At 41.2% G+C, this 22825-nt stretch overlaps 1 protein-coding gene across 1 annotated transcript in view; it reads right to left on the bottom strand.

Annotated features, from left to right (window-relative positions):
• Nucleotides 1–22825, bottom strand: part of EEA1 (early endosome antigen 1) — a 160523-nt gene that overhangs the window by 97370 nt on the left and 40328 nt on the right. The gene's annotated exons all lie outside the window — the stretch shown is intronic.

The following is a 22825-nucleotide window of genomic DNA, read 5'->3' as shown; positions in this document are numbered from 1 at the left end:
GTAAAATGCCTTACTTAAGCCCACGGGCCATTACAAAAGTTGTCATTTATGATGTGAAGTCCGAATTCTGGTATCATGTAAAGGTATTATGTCTATTCTGATTAAACTTCACGAAATACAATTAAAATCTTTGTAACCTTTAGGTTGATAAATTAATTGCTAGAGTATCAAGTTCTAATCTGAGAAGTTAGTTCTAACCTAGAAGATCGGTTGAGAAGATGCGCTATCATATTCTTCCTCTATCTAGATATCTCCATTAGTAAAATGTTATCCGTCCCATTCTACTTCACTGAAACAAACAAACAAACAAAAATAATGAAGAAGTCCTCTGGTTAAAGGGAAAAAGTAAAAACCTTAACCATCCATAATTACCACAGAATTCAGACATCTACAATGATAAAAGTATTCTTGTCAGTAAATATCCTTATTAATCTCAAGTTAACAGGATAAAAGCCTAAAATTAATGTATAATCTTATAAAACATAAAAAAAACAGAATTATTACATGGTTAAGACTACCAACTAGGTATCAGCATGGTAGTGCAGCAGGTTAAGCTATCACCTGTGACACCAGCATCTCTGGCTGTTCCTCTCCAGTCCACCTCCCTGCTACTGCGCCTAGAAAAGCAGCAGAAGATGGCCAATGTACTTGGATACCCTACCATTCATGTGGAGACCCAGATGGAGTTCCAGACCCCTGGCTTAAGCCTGGCCCAGCCCTAGCTCTTACAGCCATTTGGGGAGTGAGTGAACCAGTGGATGGAAGCTCTGTCTATCATTCCCACTCTCTGTAACTGCTCCTTTCAAATAAATTCAATTAATTAATTAATCTTAAGAAGTCTTCCAAATCCATATATCTAGCCAAAATGTCTGTAAAACTAGAATATTGTGTTAAAATGCTGATGCAGGTGATTTTCACAAATTTTGAGTTGTACTTTATTAATAAATCATAAAACCAACTTACAACTGCAATTTTTTAATGCTCTACAACATAATATATTACAGTTTATCATATGTAGTGAAGATAAATAATGTTTTAACTTTTGTATGGGTGATGACAAAAAAATCAATTTCTTTTTATAGTGGTTGCAATTAAAAAAACTTGAAAAGCATTGGTATACACAGTTGTTAGATGTAAAATGGATGAGTGATCATAATGATCGCTATCCTTACTATGTGCCAGGCACTTTCCCTACATAACTGCATTTAAATCTCAAAACTCTTAGTAAATTAAATCTCAGAAAAGTTAAATAACTTCAGCAATGTCACAAACCTAACTAAATCAGGATATGCAATAGTCCGTTGAACAAACCCCATGATCTTTCCAGAATGCTACTCTATCTCTTGCACTTTTTGATTATAGTTAAAAGTAACTTCCTTAAAATAAGTCCTTTTTTTGCAGCGCACCAGCCGCGGCAGCCATTGGAGAGTGAACCAACGGCAAAGGAAGACCTTTCTCTCTGTCTCTCTCTCTCTCACTGTCCACTCTGCCTGTCAAAAAAAAAAAAAAAAAAGTCCTTTTTTAAAAAAATTTTTGTCTTTATTTGAAAGGCACAGTTACAGAGGGAGAGGGAGAGAAAAAGAAAAGAGAGTGAGGCCGGCGCCGCGGCTCAATAGGCTAATCCTCCGCCTTGCGGCGCCGGCACACCGGGTTCTAGTCCCGGTCGGGGCACCGATCCTATCCCGGTTGCCCCTCTTCCAGGCCAGCTCTCTGCTGTGGCCAGGGAGTGCAGTGGAGGATGGCCCAAGTTCTTGGGCCCTGCACCCCATGGGAGACCAGGAGAAGCACCTGGCTCCTGCCATCGGAGCGGCGCGGTGCGCCGGCCGCAGCGCGCCTACCGCGGCGGCCATTGGAGGGTGAACCAACGGCAAAGGAAGACCTTTCTCTCTATCTCTCTCTCTCTCTCACTGTCCACTCTGCCTGTCAAAAAAAAAAAAAAAAAAGAAAAGAGAGTGAGATCTTCCATCTGCAGGTTAACTGCCCAAATGGCTGCAACAGCCAGGGCTTGACCAGGCTGCAGCCAGGAGCCAGGAGCTTCTTCCAGGTCTCCCACGTGGGTGCAGGGGCCCAAAGACTTCGGCCATCTTCCACCGCTTTCCCAGGTACGTAAGCAGCAAGCTGGGTCAGAAGTGGAGCTCCCAGACTCAAACCAGCATCCATATGGGATGCCCATGTCACACTATGCCACAATGCTGGCCCCAAAATAAATCCTTTTATCTAATAACTTTTGTAGTGACTTTATTCAATAAATATTTATTGAGCATAATTTCAAATATTATAATAGTCCTATAAAAAATACAAATGGTAAAACATGCTTTTAACCTTCAAAGAATTGAGAAGGCAGAATACAAGAGTTCTTCAAAAGTCATAGAAAATGGAATTAAGGGGTCAGTGCCGTGGTATAGCAGGTAAAGCTGCCGCCTTCAGCGCTGGCATCCCATATGGGTACCAGTTCGAGTCCCAGCTGCTCCACTTCTAATCCAGCTCTCTGCTATGGCTTGAGAAAGCAGTAGAAGATGGCCCAAGTCCTTGGGCTCCTGCACCCACGTGGGAGATCCAGAAGAAGCTCTGGGCTTTGGATGGGCACAGCTCCGGCTGCTGTGACCAATTGGGGAGTGAACCAGTGGATGGAAGACCTCTCTTTTTCTCTGCCTCTCTTTCTCTCTGTGTGTGTAACTCTGACTTTCAAATAAATAAATCTTTTTTTTTAAAAAAAAGAAAACTGGAATTAAAAGATAAATCCATGCACTGTTTTTTTCACAATATGCATTTTCCGTGAACTTTTTAAGACATCACACATGCATGGATTTTAAATATGTATCTAAGTAAACTTACATTTTAATTCATTTACTACAAACTTTGTAAAGTATCCTCTTGTAGAATAAATGATATAACAGATGGTATTAAAAATTATATTGTCAGAGTATCTGACTGCAAAATAAATTAGCAAATCAAAGACTAAACTATCTTTCTCTCCATTTGTCGGTTGGTGTAACAGAAAATTATTTACTTGATTTCTACATCCTTCAAATTCTCAACAGTATTCAAAATACTACATATTATTTCTGCATTACAATCCCAATTTACAATAGAAATCTCTTTCATCTTTAAATTAATTTCTAAATTGTTTATATTCAAAGATTTCATGGAAAATACAAAAGTTATTCCTCACACCAAACACACACACACACACACACACAGGGTTTTGCAAAATATTATCTCATATTCACTGTAACCTGTGGTGGAATGAGAAGGTCACACCAAGATGGCCGCTGGCAAGCGAGCATCAGTTACTCAGGAATGGCTTTGAAACCCACCCGGCAACAAAGCCTGCCTGGCAACAGGCTGTGATTGGTTAGGGCATAAACTGCCCCTTGACTGGATTGGTTGCCTTGGCTATTTAAGCTGCTGTACCAACTGAAATAAATGAATCTGTGGGCTGCTCGCCTCAGGCCTGCTTTCACCCAACTCCCGAGGTCTGTGCAGTGACTCTGTGCCTCTTGCCCCCACCACGCTGCTCCTCTCAGAACAAATCAACCTCAACACTAACCATTCCCAAAAATATCCTCATGCAATCTATTCTTAAGGAGCATTTAATAAAGAATATCTAAGTTTATTCATTAAATCAAAGATAAAACACTGATCTACTTACATCAAGTACGCTACAATTCTAAAATGCTCTGTTAGCACAGAGCATCCTCTCTTCATTCTATAAAAATCACAACACAATTTCCTTTAAAGATTACTGCTCCCAAGGACTTTCTCACTTACCTTCCCCTCTTCTAACTCAACAATCCCTGGTATATAATAGTTTCAACTATCACTTATGTGCTGATGACTCTCAAATCCATACATCCAACCAAAAACTCTCTCCACAATTTTTCTGGATCTATGTGTCGAACAACAATACATCTCTGCCTGTATCCCTTAGGAATCTCAAACAACAAATCTAACTCAATTATTTTCTCCAACCACTGTTTCCAACCAACTATACCTTTCATCTGAACTAGGATTGTAAAATTATGCTAAACTGCTCTGCCCTCTCATTTCTAATAAAACATATTTCTCCTTTCTTTTTTATTTCTATCCTCACTGCACTGCCCCTGTTCACTTAGTATCTCTCATCCAGGCTACCTGCAACAACATCCCAAATGGTGCTTCTTTATCCAGACTCCCCTCTCCCTGATTATCCTTCACACAGTTGCTAAAGAAATCTTTTGTTTTTTTAAGTTTTTAATTTGAGAGGCAGAGTGAGAGAGAGAGAGAGAGAGACAGAGACAGAGACAGAAACAGAGACAGAGAAAGAAAGGTCTTCCATCCACTGGTTCACTCTCCAATGGATGCAAAAGCCAGAAGTGAATCAATTTCAAGCCAGGAACCAGAAGCTTTTTCCGGGTCTTTCACACAAGTGCAGGGGTCCAAGTACTTGAGCCATCTTCCACTGCTTTCCCAGGCCATAAGCAGAGAGCTGGATTGGAAGAGGAGCCGCCAGAACATGAACCATTGCCCATATGGGATGCCAGGGCCACAGGCAAAGGCTTAGCCTACTATGCCACAGCACTGGCCCCAAAGGATCTTTCTAAATATGGATTGTTCAATATTCCTCAATTGTTGTCAATATGGTGGACAGGGGTCGGCACTGTGGCACAGCAGGTAAAGCTGCCACCTGCAGAGTTGGTATCCCATATGGGCACCAGTTCAAGTCCCAGCTGCTACACTTCTGATTCAGCTCTCTGCTGTTACCTGGGAAAGCAGTGGAAGATGGCCCAAGTCCTTGGGCCCCGCACCCACGTTGGAGATCCAGAAGAAGTTCCAGGTTTCTCCCTTCAGATAGGACCAGCTCTGGCAGTTGTGGCCATTTGGGGAGTGAAGCAGTGGATGGAAGACACCTCTCTCTCTCTGCCTCTTTGTAACTCTGCCTTTCAAATAAATAACAACAATAATAAAACACTGCTTTAATGTTCTAAAAAATATGGCATACATATTCCTGCATGACCATTCTAATAACCCACAGTATGGTCTCCAGACACCTCTCACTTTATAAAACATGCTTCAATGACACTGAAGTACCTATGCTTCCTTGAGCACACCATGGTATCTCAGATTATTATGCCTTTGCATACATTCCTTTTCCCTCCAGAACACTCCCATTAGCCGTCAAATTCCTACATTCACTAAAATACACAGCACACTGTTTCTTCATCTGTGCTTCCCTAATGGATAAGTACTACTTTGGACATATCTACACTGTATAATTATTTACTTAAATCTGAATGAACCTAGAAGTGCAGAACCCAGTGGAATGACACAGATCTTGAATAGCTACAGAGTATACATCTTCTCAAGGGACAAAATGAGCTACATAATAAGTATTATGAACATGTAAAGCTTAAAAATAAATAAAAACCACTGCTCTTTCACTAGGTGTTGATGTAAAACAACACATATCCTTATTATTTATCACTACTTTACATTATGTGGCAAAATCAAGGCCAACTAGTTATTCAGGATACAGATTTGCAGACAATTATCCTCAGACAATGCTGTAATAGAAGTATACTAGGGGCCAGCACTGTGGCACAGCGGGTTAACGCCCTGGCCTGAAGCGCCAGCATCCCATATGGGCACTGGTTCTAGTCCTGGCTGCTCCACTTCCGATCCAGCTCTCTGCTATGGCCTGGGAAAGCAGCAGAAGATGACCCAAGTCCTTGGGCCCCTGCACCCACATGGGAGAACCAGAAGAAGCTCCTGGCTTCAAATCGGCACAGCGCCAGCCGTTGCAGCCATCTGGGGAGTGAACCAGCGGATGGAAGACCACTCTCTCTGTCTCTACCTCTCTCTGTAACTCTATCTTTCAAATAAAAAAAATAAATCTTCAAAAAAAAAAAAGAAATATATTAAAGAGCCATGGGAACATACAAGAAGAAATATCCAACTTTGTAGGAAGATATATAATCATTACACACAAAGTCTTTCTATACACAGATAATGCCAAAGTTGAGTGAGATCTACTAAAATCAATCCCATTCACAATGGGACCAAAGAAATCAAATACTTGGAACAAATTTAAACAAGGATGTCAAAGATCTCTACGATGAGAATTATAAGACATTAAATAAAGAAATAGAAGAAGATACAAAAACATAGAAAAATCTTCCATGTTCAAGGATTGGAAGAATCTATATTATCAAAATGTCCATTCTCCCAAAAGCAATTTACAGATTCAATGCAATACCTATCAAAATACCAAGGATATTTTTCTTAGAGAAAAAATGATGCTGAAATTCATATGGAATCACAGGAGACCCTAAATAGCTAAACCAATTTTAGACATCAAAAACAAAGCCAGAGACTTCAACAATACCAGATTTCAAGACATACTACAAGGCAGTTATAATCAAACAGCCTGGTACTAGTACAAAAACAGATGAATAGACCAATGGAACAGAAAAGAAAAGCCAGAAATCAATCTAAGCATCTACAACAACTTATCTTTCTCAAAGGAGCTAAAATCAATCCCTAGAAGAAGGACACGCTCTTCAACAAATGGTGCTTGGAAAACTGGATTTCCACATGCAAAAGTATGAAGCAATACCCTTATCTTACATACACAAGCAAACAAACAAACAAACAAAAAAAAACACTCAAAATGGATTAAAGACCTAAATCTATGACCCAAAATCATCAAATTATTAAATAACTTTGGGGGAACCCTGTAGACATTTGCACAGGCAAATAATTCTTCTAAAAGATCCCAGAGGCACAGGAAATCAAAGACAAAATTAACAAATGGGATTACATCAAATTGAGAAGCTTCTGTACTGCAAAAGAAACAATCGGCAAAGTGAAGAGGCAATCAACAGAATGGGGAAAAATATTTGCAAACTATACAACAGATAATGGATAAATAAGCAGAATATATAAAAAGATCAAGAGACTCAACAAGAACCAAACATACAACTGAGTTAAGAAATGGGTAAAGGGGCTGGTGCTGTGGCATAATGGGTAAAAGCTGCCACCTGTAATGCTGGCATCCCATATGGGTGCAGGTTCAAGTCCCAGATGCTTCCCTTCTAATCCAGCTCTATGCATTGGCCAAGGAAAGCAGTAAAAGATGGGTCAAGTCGTTGAGTCCTTGCACCCACGTGGGAGACCCATGTAACTCAGCCTTTCAAATAAATAAATAAATAAATTGAAAGAAAGAGGCAAAGGAATTAAACAGACATTTTTCAAAAGAGGAAATCTAAATGGGCAACAGACACATGTAAAAATGCTCAAGATTACTAGCCATCAGGGAAACGCAAATCAAAACCACAATGAGATTTCACCTTACCTCAGTAAGAATGGCTTTCATACAGAAATCAACAAATAACAAATGATGGTGAGGAGATAGGGAAAAAGGTAACCTAATCTACTGTTGGTGGGAATGTAAGATGGTAAAGCCACTAAGGAAGACAGTATGGAGGTAACTCAGAAATCTGAATATAAACCTACTGTATGACCCAGCCATCCCACTCCTGGGAATTTACCCAAGGGAAATGAAATCAGCATATGAAAGAGCTATCTGTACCTCCATGTTTATCACAGCTAAATTTACAATAGCAAAGACATGGAATCAACCCAAATGGCAATCTACTGAAGACTGAACAAAGAAATTATGAGATATGCATATCATGGAATACTACACAGCAATAAAAAATGAAATCCAGTCATTTGCGACAGAATGGATGAATCTGGAAAGCATCATACTTAGTGAAATAAGCCAGTCCCAAAGGGACAAATACCATATGTTATCCCTGACCTGTGACAACTAATAGAGCACCTAAAAGGCAATCTGTAGAAGTGAAATTGATAACTCGAGAAGCAATGACTTGAACAGCCCATGTCTTGACTGTTGAGAAACAGCTTTTTTTAATACTATGTTTAACTCTTTACTTAACATAGAGTTAATCATATGTGTATAAAGTCAATTGAAAATACATCTCAGTAAAGAATAAGAGTGGGAGTAAGAGAGAGAGGAGGAAGAGAGGTGGGAGTATGTGTGGGAGTATGGGCACGGTGGGAAGAATCACCATATTCCTAAAGTTGTAATTATTAAGTGTATGAAGTTTGTAACTATAAAGCTGTATACTTCTGTATACATTCCTACAGACTTACTTCTAAGAGTACAGTTTAAAAACTTGCCATGAGACCCCAAATCCTCTTAACCTGGGTGGTAAAGGTCTTAAGTGTTAAAGTGATCATATATATAGGATTAAGTGTCTGGTAATAATAAAAAATAGAATTAAAAAGAGCGAATGTTTCAGCATGGGAAACAGTCCACACAGCAGACCCATAGAATGATAATCATTTTATCTGACCTCAGAATTTTATTCTGACCTCAGAATCAGCCCTTAAGGCATTCTGGTCTGACTGAAAAGCTCACAAGAGTATTTAAGGCCTGGAAAGCCAAGACACTGTGGCAAAAAATGTCCTACATGAAGGACCTTGGTGGGTGAGACCCCAATGGAAAGAAGTGGTCATCAAAAAGAGAGATACTTTTCTCTGAAGGGAGGAGAGAACTTCTACTTTGCTTATGGTCTTGTCTAAATACTGACAGATTTTTTGGATTCAAAAGGCTTCCATAGACTTGGCAGCTCATGTCAAGAGCTTCGGGTGATCACTGATGTCATACATAAGAGTGTTAATTGTTAAATTAACAACAGGAGTTACTGTGCACTAACTTCCCATGCAGGACCTCTGTCCTCAGTGTTGTATTATGAGAAGTAAGAGTAAAACTTGTTCTCAAAGGTTTATTTCATTTTACTGTATTAAGTGGAGGATATTCTTATGTCTCATAAGTTTTAGATATGCCTAGGTGTCCAACTTCATTGCTTGCTTTCCTAGATGCTCCTTTAATTAATGATAAAACTTGTTCTCAAAGACTTACTTTCTTTTAATGTACTAAGTGGAGGATATTTTATGTCTTATAAGTTATAGTATGTCTAAGTGCTCAAAAAAGATATATCATCCTTGGGAGTTTTTTTAAAGTTAATTAATTAAAAAAAAAAAAGAATTGAAATTAGCCTCAAGATGCAATAACTTTGAATAGCCCTTGTTTCGACTATGGAGGAACAGGTTTTTTTTTTCCCTGTGCAAACTGTTGAACTCTTTACTGAGTACAGAGTTGGTTTTCTGTGTATAAAGTTAATTGAAAATGGATCTTAGTGGATAATGGGATTGGGAATGAGGGAAGGAGGAGGATGAGGGGTAGGAATGTGGGTGGGAGGGTGGGTATGGTGGGAAGAATGACTATATTCCTAAAAATGTATTTATGAAATGCATGAAGTTTTCATTCCTTAAATAAAAGGTTTCTTTGGGAAAAACAAAAACAAAAAACAAAAATCCAACTGTGCTTGTGCCAAAAGTTAACACTTAAAAAAAAAAAATAGGCCGGCACCGTGGCTCAACAGGCTAATCCTCCGCCTTGCGGCACCGGCACACCGGGTTCTAGTCCCGGTCGGGGTGCCGGATTCTATCCCGGTTGCCCCTCTTCCAGGCCAGCTCTCTGCTATGGCCCGGGAAGGCAGTGAAGGGTGGCCCAAGTCCTTGGACCCTGCACCCACATGGGAGACCAGGAGAAGCACCTGGCTCCTGGCTTCGGATCAGCGAGATGCGCTGGCCACAGCGGCCATTGGAGGGTGAACCAACGGCAAAAAGGAAGACCTTTCTCTCTGTCTCTCTCTTTCTCACTATCCACTCTGCCTGTCCAAAAAAAAAAAAAAAAAAAAAATACATGGGTTGGCTTTGTGGTGAAGCGGGTAAAGCTCTGCCTGCTATGTCGACATCCCATATAGGTGCCATTTCAAGTTCCAATTGCTCCATTTCCAATAAGCTTCCTGCTAATGTGCCTGGGAAAGCAGCAGAAGACAGCCCAAATTCTTGAGCCCTAGCACCCACATGTGAGACCTGGAAAAAGCTCCTGGCTCCTGGCTTTAGATCACGCAGCTCTGATCATTGCAGCCATCTGGCGAGTGAACCAGCAGATGGAAGACCTTTCTCTCTGTCTCTCTGTCTCTGTCTGTAACTCTACCTCTCAAATAAATAAATCTTTTTAAAAAATACACAAATAGGTTATGTATCTATCACATCTCCATCCTCCCTGCAGCTGCACTGCATGTAAATATTTATATATAATAAACACTGGAACTAGGTACTAACTAATGAGTAGGCTTATACATGGTAGAGATTTTTTAAAAAGGCATTCTAAACAAAAGGAGGAATATAAACAAAGGTACAAGAAACACCATGAAACACGGTCATGCTGCATTTGGGAAACAGATGCTTAAAGATGTGTTCTGATCAGTGTTAAGGTGAATGGCAGTAGCACAACATAAGGATCCCCCAATGAAATTCCTGAAATGATAAAATACAATGGACTTTAGGATATGCCTTGGACATCAGAATAATGCCATTTGTCTCCAGAGACAATCTGGTACACACTATTTAAGTGCCAAGTAGGCATACTGTTACTTTTAATTTTAGTTAACCTATGAAGAATAAAAGTTGCCCTACATGTTCTAGAAAAAATAAAAATAAAAATAAAAATAAGTGGTAAAATGCTAAGCAGACTTCCCATGATCTTTTATACTTCTGTTTTTGATTGCACTGTTGTAGCTAGCTTAACTGTTGTAGTCCTTTATGCATCCAATTTTCCCTACTACCCTCAGAAAATGTCTGGTTTAACTGTTCATCTGTGATTTTTTCCTGATTTCCCTATCATACTGAATTAACTTTTGCAGTCTTTTTGCAAATATCTATCATAGAAGCTTCCTGGGATAGCAATCCTGTTTTATTTACTTTGCTATCACTTTCACTTATGTTCACCTGCTACATAAGAAGTACTCCACAAAAATCAGAGGAGTTCCAAATAAGTGGAGGTTTGTAAGACAGTTTTCTTATTATAATTGCCTCACAGGGGAAAAAAAAGTCTTAAATTTTGGTCTTTCATGATACAAAAAGTTTCTTTTTTTTTTTTTTAAGTCACAGTTGCACAGAGAGAGAAGAAGAAGCAGGGAGAGAGGGAGAGAGAGGGAGAGGTCTTCCATCTGTTGGTTCACTCCCCAAATGACCGCAACGGCCAAAACTGAGCCGATCCGAAGCTGGGAGCCAGGCTCTTCTTCTGGGTCTCCCACGTGGGCGCAAGGGCCCAAGGACTTGGGCCATCTTCCACTGCTTTCCCAGACCATAGCAGAGCTAGATCGTAAGTGGAGCAGCCAGGACTCGAACTGGCACCCATATGGGATGCTGCACTGCAGGTGGCAGCTTTACCCACTACGCCACAGCGCTGGCTCCAAGTTTCATTCTTTTATAAGATTTGAACAACAATCAAAAAACACCATTTCTTATTGTTTTTAGAATACCTTAGTTATTTTCCAAGAAAACACATATTTATCAGGATCATCTGAGAAATTCTTTCCAGGGCCGGCGCCGTGGCTTAACAGGCTAATCCTCCACCTTGTGGCACCGGCACACCGGGTTCTAGTCCCAGTTGGGGCACCGGATTCTATCCCGGTTGCCCCTCTTCCAGGCCAGCTCTCTGCTATGGCCCGGGAAGGCAGTGGAGGATGGCCCAAGTTCTTGGGCCCTGCACCCGCATGGGAGACCAGGAAAAGCACCTGGCTCGTGGCTTCGGATCAGCGTGATGCGCCGGCCGCAGCGGCCATTGGAGGGTGAACCAACGGCAAAAAGGAAGACCTTTCTCTCTGTCTCTCTCTCTCTCACTATCCACTCTGCCTTTCAAAAAAAACAAAAAAAGAAATTCTTTCCAGCCTAAAAATCAGCAACACTTCCCCTGACTCATATTCACTCTCAGCCTTCGATATGCAACAGTCCCACAATACTAAGAAATATTTTGGGGATGGATCCACTATTACTTATAGAGTGTATCATTCAGTCACCTCCCTCAAAAGTCTGAAGAACGGCCGGCGCCGTAGCTCAATAGGCTAATCCTCCACCTGTGGCACTGGCACACCGGGTTCTAGTCCCGGTCAGGGCGCTGGATTCTGTCCCGGTTGCCCCTCTTCCAGGCCAGCTCTCTGCTGTGGCCTGGGAGTGCAGTGGAGGATGGCCCAAGTGCTTGGGCCCTGCACCCGCATGGGAGACCAGGAGAAGCACCTGGCTCCTGGCTTCAGGTCAGCGCGGTGCGCCAGCCGCAGCACGCTGGCCACAGCGGCCATTGGAGGGTGAACCAACGGCAAAGGAAGACCTTTCCCTCTGTCTCTCTCACTATCCACTCTGCCTGTCAAAAAAAAAGAAAAGTCTAAAGAACTTAAGAAAATCATAGATTCAAGTTCTAATACTGTAGATTTTTCCAAATAAGGATAGTAAGTATTCATATGCCATCTTCTTTCCACGGAAGATCAAAGCATTTTAACTTAATGAATTTTAATATATTCATCAACACAGCATTAACAAAATAATAAAGATATCATTTATAAATGTTGAAGTAATATCATTCACTTTGTTATTTCAAATCCCATGGCAAAATTTATGCAAAACATTAACTTAACCTTTTATATTTATTTATAAACTCACAAAAAAAACAAGTGCAAACAGTAGGAGAAACCAAGCAGACTGCCCAAGAGCATTTTTCCTTATTGAACCTTCCATTAAGCATGCATAATTAAAGCAATCCATATTCCCTTGTAGCATAAAAAGTTAAGCAACACCAAAGCAAAGAAAAACAAACTACTTTGAGCAACCCATAACCAAGCTGCTAAAACAAATTATATAGGACCCAGCATAACACTAGAGTCATTAAGAAGTTCCTGTCCTCTTATTTCATTTTCAGCAGGTACTTGCTGGTAATGCTCCAACAAATCAATAGTAGTTACAAATCTTTTCATATATAATGGGCAGATGAAACCCTGTGAAATAACAACTTTTAGAAATACATAAAACGTTTCTTATAAAACAAAATACACCAACAGACATACCAGGAAAATAATTAGCATATCTCATTTTAACAGACTTAGGGAAAATTTTCAAGTAGTAATTGCACAAAAGGTCAAAGATCTATCCAAAGTAGGGCTTCTAAAATTAATTCCCATCCTTAGGCTATAAATTGTCATTGGTTCAATTTTTTTATGGTGACCAGTGACTTGGTTGGAATTTTTTTTTTTTTTTTTGACAGGCAGAGTTAGACAGTGAGAGAGAGAGAGAGAGAGAGAGAAGGTCTTCCTTCCATTGGTTCACGCCCCAAATGGCTGCCACAGCCTGCGCGCTGCGCTGATCCGAAGCCAGGAGCCAGGTGCTTCCTCCTGGTCTCCCATGCGGGTGCAGGGCCCAAGCCCCTGGGCCATCCTCCACTGCCTTTCCAGCCACAGCAGAGAACTGGACTGGAAGAGGAGCAACCGGGACAGAACTCGGCGCCCCAACCAGGACTAGAACCTGGGGTGCCGGCGCAGCAGGTGGGGGATTAGCCTAGTGAGCCATGGGACAGGCCGGAATATTCTTTCATTTAAAATACCATTTTCGGGGGCCAGCGCCATGGCTCACTGGGTTAATCATCTGCCTGTGGTGCTGGTATCCCATATGGGCACTGGGTTCTAGTTCTGGCTGCTCCTCTTCCAGTCCAGCTCTCTGCTGTAGACTGGGAAGGCAGTGGAGGATGGCCCAAGTGCTTGGGCCCTGCACCCGCATGGGAGACTGGGAAGAGGCACCTGGCTCCTGGCTTCGGATTGGCGTAGTTTCGGCTGTTGCGGCCATTTGGGGGTGAACCAATGGAGGGAAGACCTTTCTCTCTGTCTCTCTCACTAACTCTTGCTGTCAAATAAAAAAATTAAAAATAAAATACCATTTTCACTATTTCTGCTTATGACACTTTATCCATACTTTTTTTTTGTTAAAGATTTTTATTTTATTTTATTTGACAAGTAGAGTTACAGACAGTAAGAGAGACAGAAAGGTCTTCCTTCTGTTGGTTCACTCCCCTAATGGCCTCAAAGGCCTGAGCTGTACCGATCCGAAGCCAGGAGCCAGGTGCTTCCTCCTGGTCTACCCATGTGGGTGCAGGGGCCCAAGCACTTGGGCCATCCTCCACTGCCTTCCCAGGCCACAGCAGAGAGCTGGACTGGAAGAGGAGTAACTGGGACGAGAACCGGCGCCCATATGGGATGCCGGCGCCGCAGGTGGAGGATTAACCTGCACCATGGCGCAGGCCCCACTTTAGCCATACTTATTTGAGATCTAGTATTGGTCTCAAGAAATTACTGGCCACCATGTCCTGGCTTTCCATGCCTGTGAGACTCTCATGGGCCTTTTAGCCAGATCTGAATGCCCCAAGGGTTGATTCTGAGGCCGTAGTGCTGTTTTGGGTGTTTGCCGTTCTGAGTCTGCTGTGTGTCCTGCTTCCCCCACAAGATCATTCTCTCCCTTTTAACTCTATCCTTCATTATTTGCTTACACTGGTCTTATCTGTGAAATCTCTTCAACACTTACCCTATCTTTTTTGATCGGTTGTGTACTTACACTTATCACTTTACCAAGTGCGCTGGCATTGGTATATGAAGGTAATTGAAAATGAAACTCAATGAAGGGCAGGATGGGAGAGTGAGTGGGAGAGGGGAGGGCCACGGGAGGGAGGGAGGTTGGCGGTGGGGGGAAGCCACAACAATACAAAAGTTGCACTTTGTAAATTCACATTTATTAAATAATAAAAAAAATAATAAGTAATCCCCCCCCCCTCACAAAAAAAAAAAGAAATTACTGGCAGGTGTTAACAAATGCCTTTATGAGATATATTGTTCTCAACAAAGAGGTTTTCTTAATGAAAGTAATTTTAGCTTCTACCATGTTCCACTGGCTTGAGTTCTTTTTTAAAAAAAAGATTTTATTATTTCTTTTTAAAAAAGATTTATTTATACATTTGAAAGTCATAATTACACAGAAAGAGAAGGAAAGGCAGAGAGAGAGAGAGAGCAGTCTTCCATCTACTGGTTCACTCCCCTACTGGCCACAACGGCCGGAGCTGTATTGATCAGGAGCCAGGAGCTTCTTCCAGGTCCCCAATGCAGGTGCAGGGGCCCAAGGACTTGGGCCATCTTCTATTGCTTTCCCAGGCCATAGCGGAGAGCTGGATTGGAAGTGAAGCAGCCGGGACTCAAACTGGCGCCCATATGGGATGTTGGCACTGCAGTCGGTGGCTTTACCCACTACGTCACAACGCTGGCCCCATATTTCATTGAGTTCTCATTCTAATCCACACTCATAGTCCTTAGATGATTCTTCCTTTTAACATTCCAAGCCAAATAAAACCTTTCTTAAAATAATCTCTCAAATTCCCTATTATTAACAAATGTTTTGAAATATGGTTGTTAAATTGATCTGCGGCTTGAGATTCTGTCAGATAAAAGTAGTAATGGGATGAGGTATTTGGCACAGTAGTGCCAATACCCCACATCAGAGTGCCCAGGTTGGATTTAGCTTTCTGCTAATATGCACCACAGGTAACAGCAGGTGGTAGATCAAGCAGTTGGATCGCTGCCACTCAGATGGAAAACCCAGACTGAGTACCTGGCTCCCAGCTTTGGCCTAGTCCAACCCCAACTGTTGTAGGTATCTGGGGAGTGAATAGAGGATGACAAACCATTTTTTGTTTCTAGCTCTCTGCCTTTCAAATTGTTTTTAAAGAATACTATAGGGATGAGAGAACATGGGGACTGATGGTATTAGGAACAAAGTAAATAAAATGAAGACAGTTGTGAAGACAAAAGGTGATAAAGGTTATAACATCATGAGTTTGGGTGTTAAAACAAATGTGGATCTTGGTATCAATCCATGTTGACCACATGACATTAAGGAAATCAATTTACTTGGCTGTCAGCTTCCTTATCTATAAAATGGGGTTAATAGGGGCCAGAGCTGTGACTCAGCAGGTGACAAAGCTGCCACCTGCAGTGCCAGCATCTCATATGGGTGCCAGTTCGAGTCCCAGTTAATCCTCTTCTAATCCAGCTCTATGCATTGGCCTGGGAAAGCAGTAGAAGATGGCCCAAGTCCTTGGGTCCCTGCACCCATGTGGGAGATCTGGAAGAAAATCCTGGTTCCTGACTTCAGATCAGCCCAGCTCCAGCCATAGCAGCCATTTGGGGAGTGAACCAGTAGATGGAAGACCTTTCTCTCTGCCTCTGCCTCCTGTAACTCTGCCTTTATGCTGCTTTTCACTTTTCTCTTATTTGCTCACTTTAAGCTTCTACCTGCAATCATTCAAAATATATTCACTGAATATGATTACAATGTTCTAGCCACTATGTTACAGTACTGTGACTACAACAGAGCGAGGCAAAGTCCTCACATGTAAGAAGCTTATAGCTTTCTTGAAAAAGTTATCAAAAACATAAATACATTCGATATTCCATGAATCAGAAATTCCTACTGGGCCTACATTTAAAATAAATCTGAGTAACAAATGGTGGTAACAAAAAAAAAAATGGAAGTAATATCACAGACTTTTCCAGAACACTTCAAGAAAACATTCACATGTGCAGGAAGCCCAGTGAGTCACAAGTAGGATAAGAACATAGGCAAACACATGGAAACTGAACAACATGTTCCTGAATGAATAGTGGGTCATTGAAAAAATCAAAACAGAAATCAAAAATTTTCTGGAAACAAATGAAGACAAGAATATAACATATCAAAATTTAGGGGCTACAGTAAAAGCAGTGTTAAGACAAAGGTTTATAGCAATTGGTGCCAATATCAGGAAATTGGAAAGGCTATAAATAAATGAGCTATCAATTCATCTCAAGGATATAGAAAACCAACGAAATCCAAAACTAGTAGAAAAAAAGAAATAAGTAGAATTAGAATAGAAAGAAACAAAATTGAAACCCAAGGGCGGCGCCACAGCTTACTTGGCTAATCCTCCGCCTTTGGCGCCAGCACCCCGGGTTCTAGTCCCAGCTGGGGTGCTGGATTCTGTCCCAGTTTCTCCTCTTCCAGTCCAGCTTTCTGCTATGGCCTGGGAAGGCAGTGGAGGATGGCCCAAGTGCTTGGGCCCTGCACCCGCATGGGAGACCAGGAGGAAGCGCCTGGCTCCTGGCTACAGATCGGTACAGTACGCTGGCCATAGCGGCCATTTGGGGGGTGAACCAACGGAAGGAAGGTCTTTCTCTCTGTCTTTCTCTCTCACTGTCTAACTCTGTCAAAAAAAAAAAGAAATCCCCCCCAAAAAAACTTTATACAAAATATACAAAAGAGCTGGCTTTTGGAAAAGAATAAACAAAATTCAAACACCACTGGCATGACTCACCAAGAAAAAAGAAAAGACTCAAATCAATAACATTAGAATTGAAAAAGGAAATGTAACAACAGACACCACAGAAATAAAAAGAATCATCAGAAATTACTACAAAGAGCTATATGCCAACAAACCAGGAAACCTAGAAGAAATGGACAGATTCCTGTACACATACAACCTACCTAAATTGAGCCATGAAGACACAGAAAACCTAAACAGACCAATTACCAAGACAGAAATTGAATCAGTAATAAAGATCCTCCCAACTAAGAAAAGCCCAGGACTGGATGGCTTCACTGCTGAATTCTATCAGACATTTAAAGACAACTAGCATAATTCTTCTCAAGCTGTTCAAAACAACTGAATGGGAGGGAATCCTCCAAAATTCTATGAAGCCAGCATCACCTTAATTCCTAAACCTAAAAAAGATACAACAGAGAAAGAGAACTACAGAGCAATTTCTCTGATGAAAAAAAGATGTAAAAATCCTCAACAATATACTAGCCAATTGAATCCAACAACACATCAGAAAGATCATTTGCCCAGACTAAGTGGGATTTACCCCTGGAATGCAAGGATGGTTCAACATTCACAAACCAACCAATGTGATACAAATTGAAGAATAAAAACCATATGATTATCTCAATAGATGCAAAGAAAGCATTTGACAAAATACAACACCCTTTCATGATGAAAACTCTAAGCAAATTGGGAATAGAAGCAGCATTTCTCCATCAAGGCAATTTATGATAAACCCACAGTCAGTGTTCTATTAAACAAGGAAAAGTTGGAAACATTCTCACTGAGATTCAGAACCAGACTAGGATGCCCACTCTCACCTTTGCTATTAAATATTGTACTGGAAGTTTTAGCCAGAGCCATTAGATAAGAAAAACAAATCAAAGGTATACAAATTGAGAAGGAGGAAGTCAAATAATCCTTATTTGCAGATGACAAGATTTTATATATATAGGGGATCCAAAAGACTCCACTAAGAGACTACTGGAACTCACAGAAGAATTTGTAAAAGTAGCAGGATATAAAATCAACACACAAAAATAAACAGCCTTTGTATGTACAGACAATGCCATGGCTGAAAAAAAGCTACTAACATCAATCCGATTCACAATAGCTACCAAAAAAAAAAAAAAAAAAAAAACCCTTGGAATAAATTTAACCAAAGATGTCAAAGATTTCCACAATGAGAATTACAAAGCATCAGAGAATGAAATAGAAGAAATAGAAGAAGATACAAAAAATGGAAAAATCTTCCATGTTCATTGATTGAAGAATCAAAATCATCAAAATGTTCATACTTCTGAAAGCAATTTAAAGATTCAATGTGATACCTATCAAAATACCAAAAACATTCTTCTCAGATATAGAAAAATGATACTGAAATTCATATGGAAATACAGGAGATCCTGAATAGCTAAAGCAATCTTACACAACAAAAACAAAGCCAGAGACATCACAATAGCAGATTTTAAGACATACTACAAGGCAGTTATAATCAAAACAGCTTGGTACTGGTATAAAAAACAGATGGATAGACCAATGGAACAGAATAGAAACATTAGAAATCAATCCAAGCATCTACAACCAACTTATCTTTGACAAAGTCACTAAAATCAATCTCTGGAGCAAGAACACTCTCTTCAACACATGGCGATGGGAAAACTGGATCGCACCATGCAGAAGCATGAAGCAAGATCCTTACCTTACATCTGTCACTAAAATCACTAAAAATAGACTAAATACAAATCTGCAACCTGATATCATCAAATTATTAAAGAACATTGGGGAGATCCTACAAGATATTGGCATAGACAAAGAGTTCTTGGAAAAAAAACGAGAGGCACAGGCAATCAAAGCCAAAATCAACAAATGGGATTACATCAAACTGTGAAGCTTCTGTACTGCAAAAGAAACAATCAGCAAAGTAAAGAGGCAACTGACAGAATGGGAGAAAATATTTGTGAATTATGCAATTGCCAGCGGATTAATATTCTCAACCTATAAAGAACTCAAGGAGCTCAACAACAACAGAACAAACAATCCAGTTAAGAAATGAGCAAAGGACCTAAACAGGCATTTTTCTTTTTTTTTTTTTTTAATTTTTTTTTTTTTTGACAGGCAGAGTGGACAGTGAGAGAGAGAGAGACAGAGAGAAAGGTCTTCCTTTTTGCCGTTGGTTCACCCTCCAATGGCCGCCGCGGTTGGCGCGCTGCGGCCGGCGCACCGCGCTGATCCGATGGCAGGAGCCAGGTGCTTCTCCTGCTCTCCCATGGGGTGCAGGGCCCAAGAACTTGGGCCATCCTCCACTGCACTCCCTGGCCACAGCAGAGAGCTGGCCTGGAAGAGGGGCAACCGGGACAGGATCGATGCCCCGACCGGGACTAGAACCTGGTGTGCCGGCGCCGCAAGGCAGAGGATTAGCCTATTGAGCCACGGCGCCGGCCTAAACAGGCATTTTTCAAAAGAGGAAATTCAAATGGCCAACAGACACATGAAAAAATATTCAGGATCAGTAGCAATTAGGAAAATGTAAATCAAAAACACAATGAGCTTTCACCTCACTCTAGTCAGAATGGCTCTCATATAGATATAAACAAACAACACATGCTGGTAAAGATGTAGGGGAAAAGGTACCCAATCCACTGTTGGTGGATTGCAAACTAGTACAGTGACTATGGAATACAGTATGGGGATACCTCAGAAATCTAATATAGTCCTATCATATGACCCAGCCATACCACTGCTGGGAATTTACCCAACGCAATTTAAATCAGCATATGAAAGAGTTATCATTACCCCATGTTTATTGCAGTTCAATTCATAATAGCTAGGAAATGGAATCAACCCAAGTGCCTGTCAACTGAAGACTGGATAAAGAAATTATGGAATATGTAAACCATGGAGAACTACACAGCAATAAAAAAATTCAGTCATTTGCAACAAAATAGATGAAACTGGAAAACATTATACTTAGTGAAATAAGTCAGTCCCATAAGAATAAATACCATATGCTCTCACTGGCTTGTAGTAACTAATAGAGCAACTAAAAGGTAATCTATAGAAGTGAAATTGACACTTTGAGATGTGATGACTTTGTTTCTTTTTTTTTTTTTTTTTGACAGGCAGAGTGGACAGTGAGAGAGAGAGACAGAGAGAAAGGTCTTCCTTTGCCGTTGGTTCACCCTCCAATGGCCGCTGCAGCGGGCACATCTCGCTGATCCGAAGCCAGGAGCCAGGTGCTTCTCCTGGTCTCCCCTGGGGTACAGGGCCCAAGGACTTGGGCCATCCTCCACTGCACTCCCTGGCCATAGCAGAGAGCTGGCCTGGAAGAGGGGCAACCGGGACAGGATCGGTGCCCCGACCGGGACTAGAACCCGGTGTGCCGGCGCCGCAAGGCGGAGGATTAGCCTAGTGAGCCGCGGCGCCGGCCGATGTGATGACTTTGAAGTGCCCTGTCTCAACTGTTGAGGAAGTTTTTTTTTTAAATGGTTTGTTGAACTCTTTACTTAGTATTGAGTTAATCTAAGGTGTATAATGTTAATTGAAAATACATCTTAGGGGCCGGTGCTGTGGCACAGCAGGTTAAAGCCCTGGCCTGAAGCACCAGCATCCCATATGGGCACTGGTTCTAGTCCCTGCTGCTCCACTTCTGATCCAGCTCTATGCTATGGCCTGGGAAAACAGTAGAAGATGGTAGAAGTCCTTGGGCCCCTGAACCCACGTGGGAAACCAGGAAGAAGTTCCTGGCTCATGGCTTCGGATTGGCTCAGCTCCAGCTGTTGAGGCCATCTGGGGAGAGAACCAGCAAATGGAAGACCTCTCTCTCTCTAACTCTCTCTGTAACTCTGTCTTTCAAATAAATAAAATAAATCTTAAAAAAAAAAAAAGAAAATAGATCTTAGTGAAAAAAAAAAAAAGAATGGGAATAGGAGAGGGAGGAGGAAGAAGGGTAGGATTGCAGGTGGGATGGGCAGGTAGGGTAGAAAGAAACACTATGTTCCAAAAGTTATATTAATGAAATGCATGAAGTTTGTATACCATAAATAAAAGTGTTTCTGGGGAAAACAAACAAACAAAAAAGGCAAAATCAAAAAAAAAAAAACAAAACAACAGAATGTGAATGTATTGATCTCCTAGTGGTAATATCATGGGTGATTTCTATGTTCTTACATTTTCTTATCTCCTTTTCTATAATGAATAATTACTACTTATTTGTTAAAAATAATAATGCAGGGGTTGGTGTTGTGGTATGGCACTGGTTCAAGATGTGGCTGCTCTACTTCTGATCCAGTTCTCTGCTATTGGTTTGGGAAAGCAGTCAAAGATGGCCAACGTCCTTGGGCCCCTGTACACATGTGGGAGACCTGGAAAAAGTCTAGGCTCCTGGATTCAATTTGGCCCATCCCTGGCCATTGTGGCCATTTGGGGAGTGAACCAGAGAATGGAAAACCTCTGTTTCTTCCTCTCCATCTCTAACTCTGCTTTTCAAATAAATTTTTAAAAATAATTATTAAAATAAATAAAGATAGGATTAAGTGTCAAAGGGATCACATAAATAAGACCAGTGTTAGGGCCTGCTCCGTAGCACAGTAGGTTTAATCCTCCACCTGCAGCACCTGCATCCCATATGGGTGCCATTTTCTAGTCCCAGCTGTCCCTCTTCCAATCCAGCTCTCTGCTATGTCCTGGGAAAGCAGTAGAAGATGGCCCAAGTTCTTGGGCTCCTGCACCCACATGGGAGACCAGGAAGAAGCTCCTGGCTCCTGGCTTCGGATCAGTGCAGCTCCAGCCGTTGCAGCCATCTAGGGAGTGAACTAACGGAAGGAAGACCTTTCTGTCTGTCTCTCCCTCTCACTGTCTGTAATTCTACCTTTCAAATAAATAAAATAAAATCTTTAAAAACAAAAACAAAAAAAAAAAGACCAGTGTCTGCTAATAATAATTGATAGAATTAAAAAGGAGAGAACGATCTAACATGGGAAGCGGGATACACAGCCGATTCACAAAATGACAAATGCCCTAAACAGGACTCTGGCCTCAGAATCAGCCCTTAAGGCATTCATATCTGGCTAAAAATCCCCAGAAGAGTTTCTCGGGCATGGAAAGCCAAGACACTGTGGCAAAAAAAAGTGACCTAATTGAAAGATCTTTGTGAGTGAGATCCCAGTGGAAAGAACGGGCCATTTAAGAAGGAGGTGCCTTTCTCTGAAGGGAGGAGAGAACTTCCACTTTGATTACAGCCTTGTCTAAATAAGGTCAGAGTTTGTGAACTCAAGAGGCTTCCATAGCCTTGACAGCTCATGACAAGAGCCTCAGGTGATTACTGACATCATAAATAAGAGTGTCAATTGTTAAATCAACAACAGAAGTCACTGTGCACCTGTTCCCCATGTAGGATCTCTGTCCTTAATGTGTTGTACTATGAGAATTAACGGTAAAACTAGTCTTCAAACAGAACTTTATACTTTGTGTGTCTGTGTGGGTGCAATCTGTTGAAATCTTTACCTAGTATAGAGTTGATCT

Source organism: Lepus europaeus, chromosome 10 (genome assembly GCF_033115175.1).
Source record: "Lepus europaeus isolate LE1 chromosome 10, mLepTim1.pri, whole genome shotgun sequence".
Lineage (NCBI taxonomy): Eukaryota > Metazoa > Chordata > Mammalia > Lagomorpha > Leporidae > Lepus > Lepus europaeus.
This window is presented reverse-complemented; position numbering and strand designations above follow the sequence as displayed.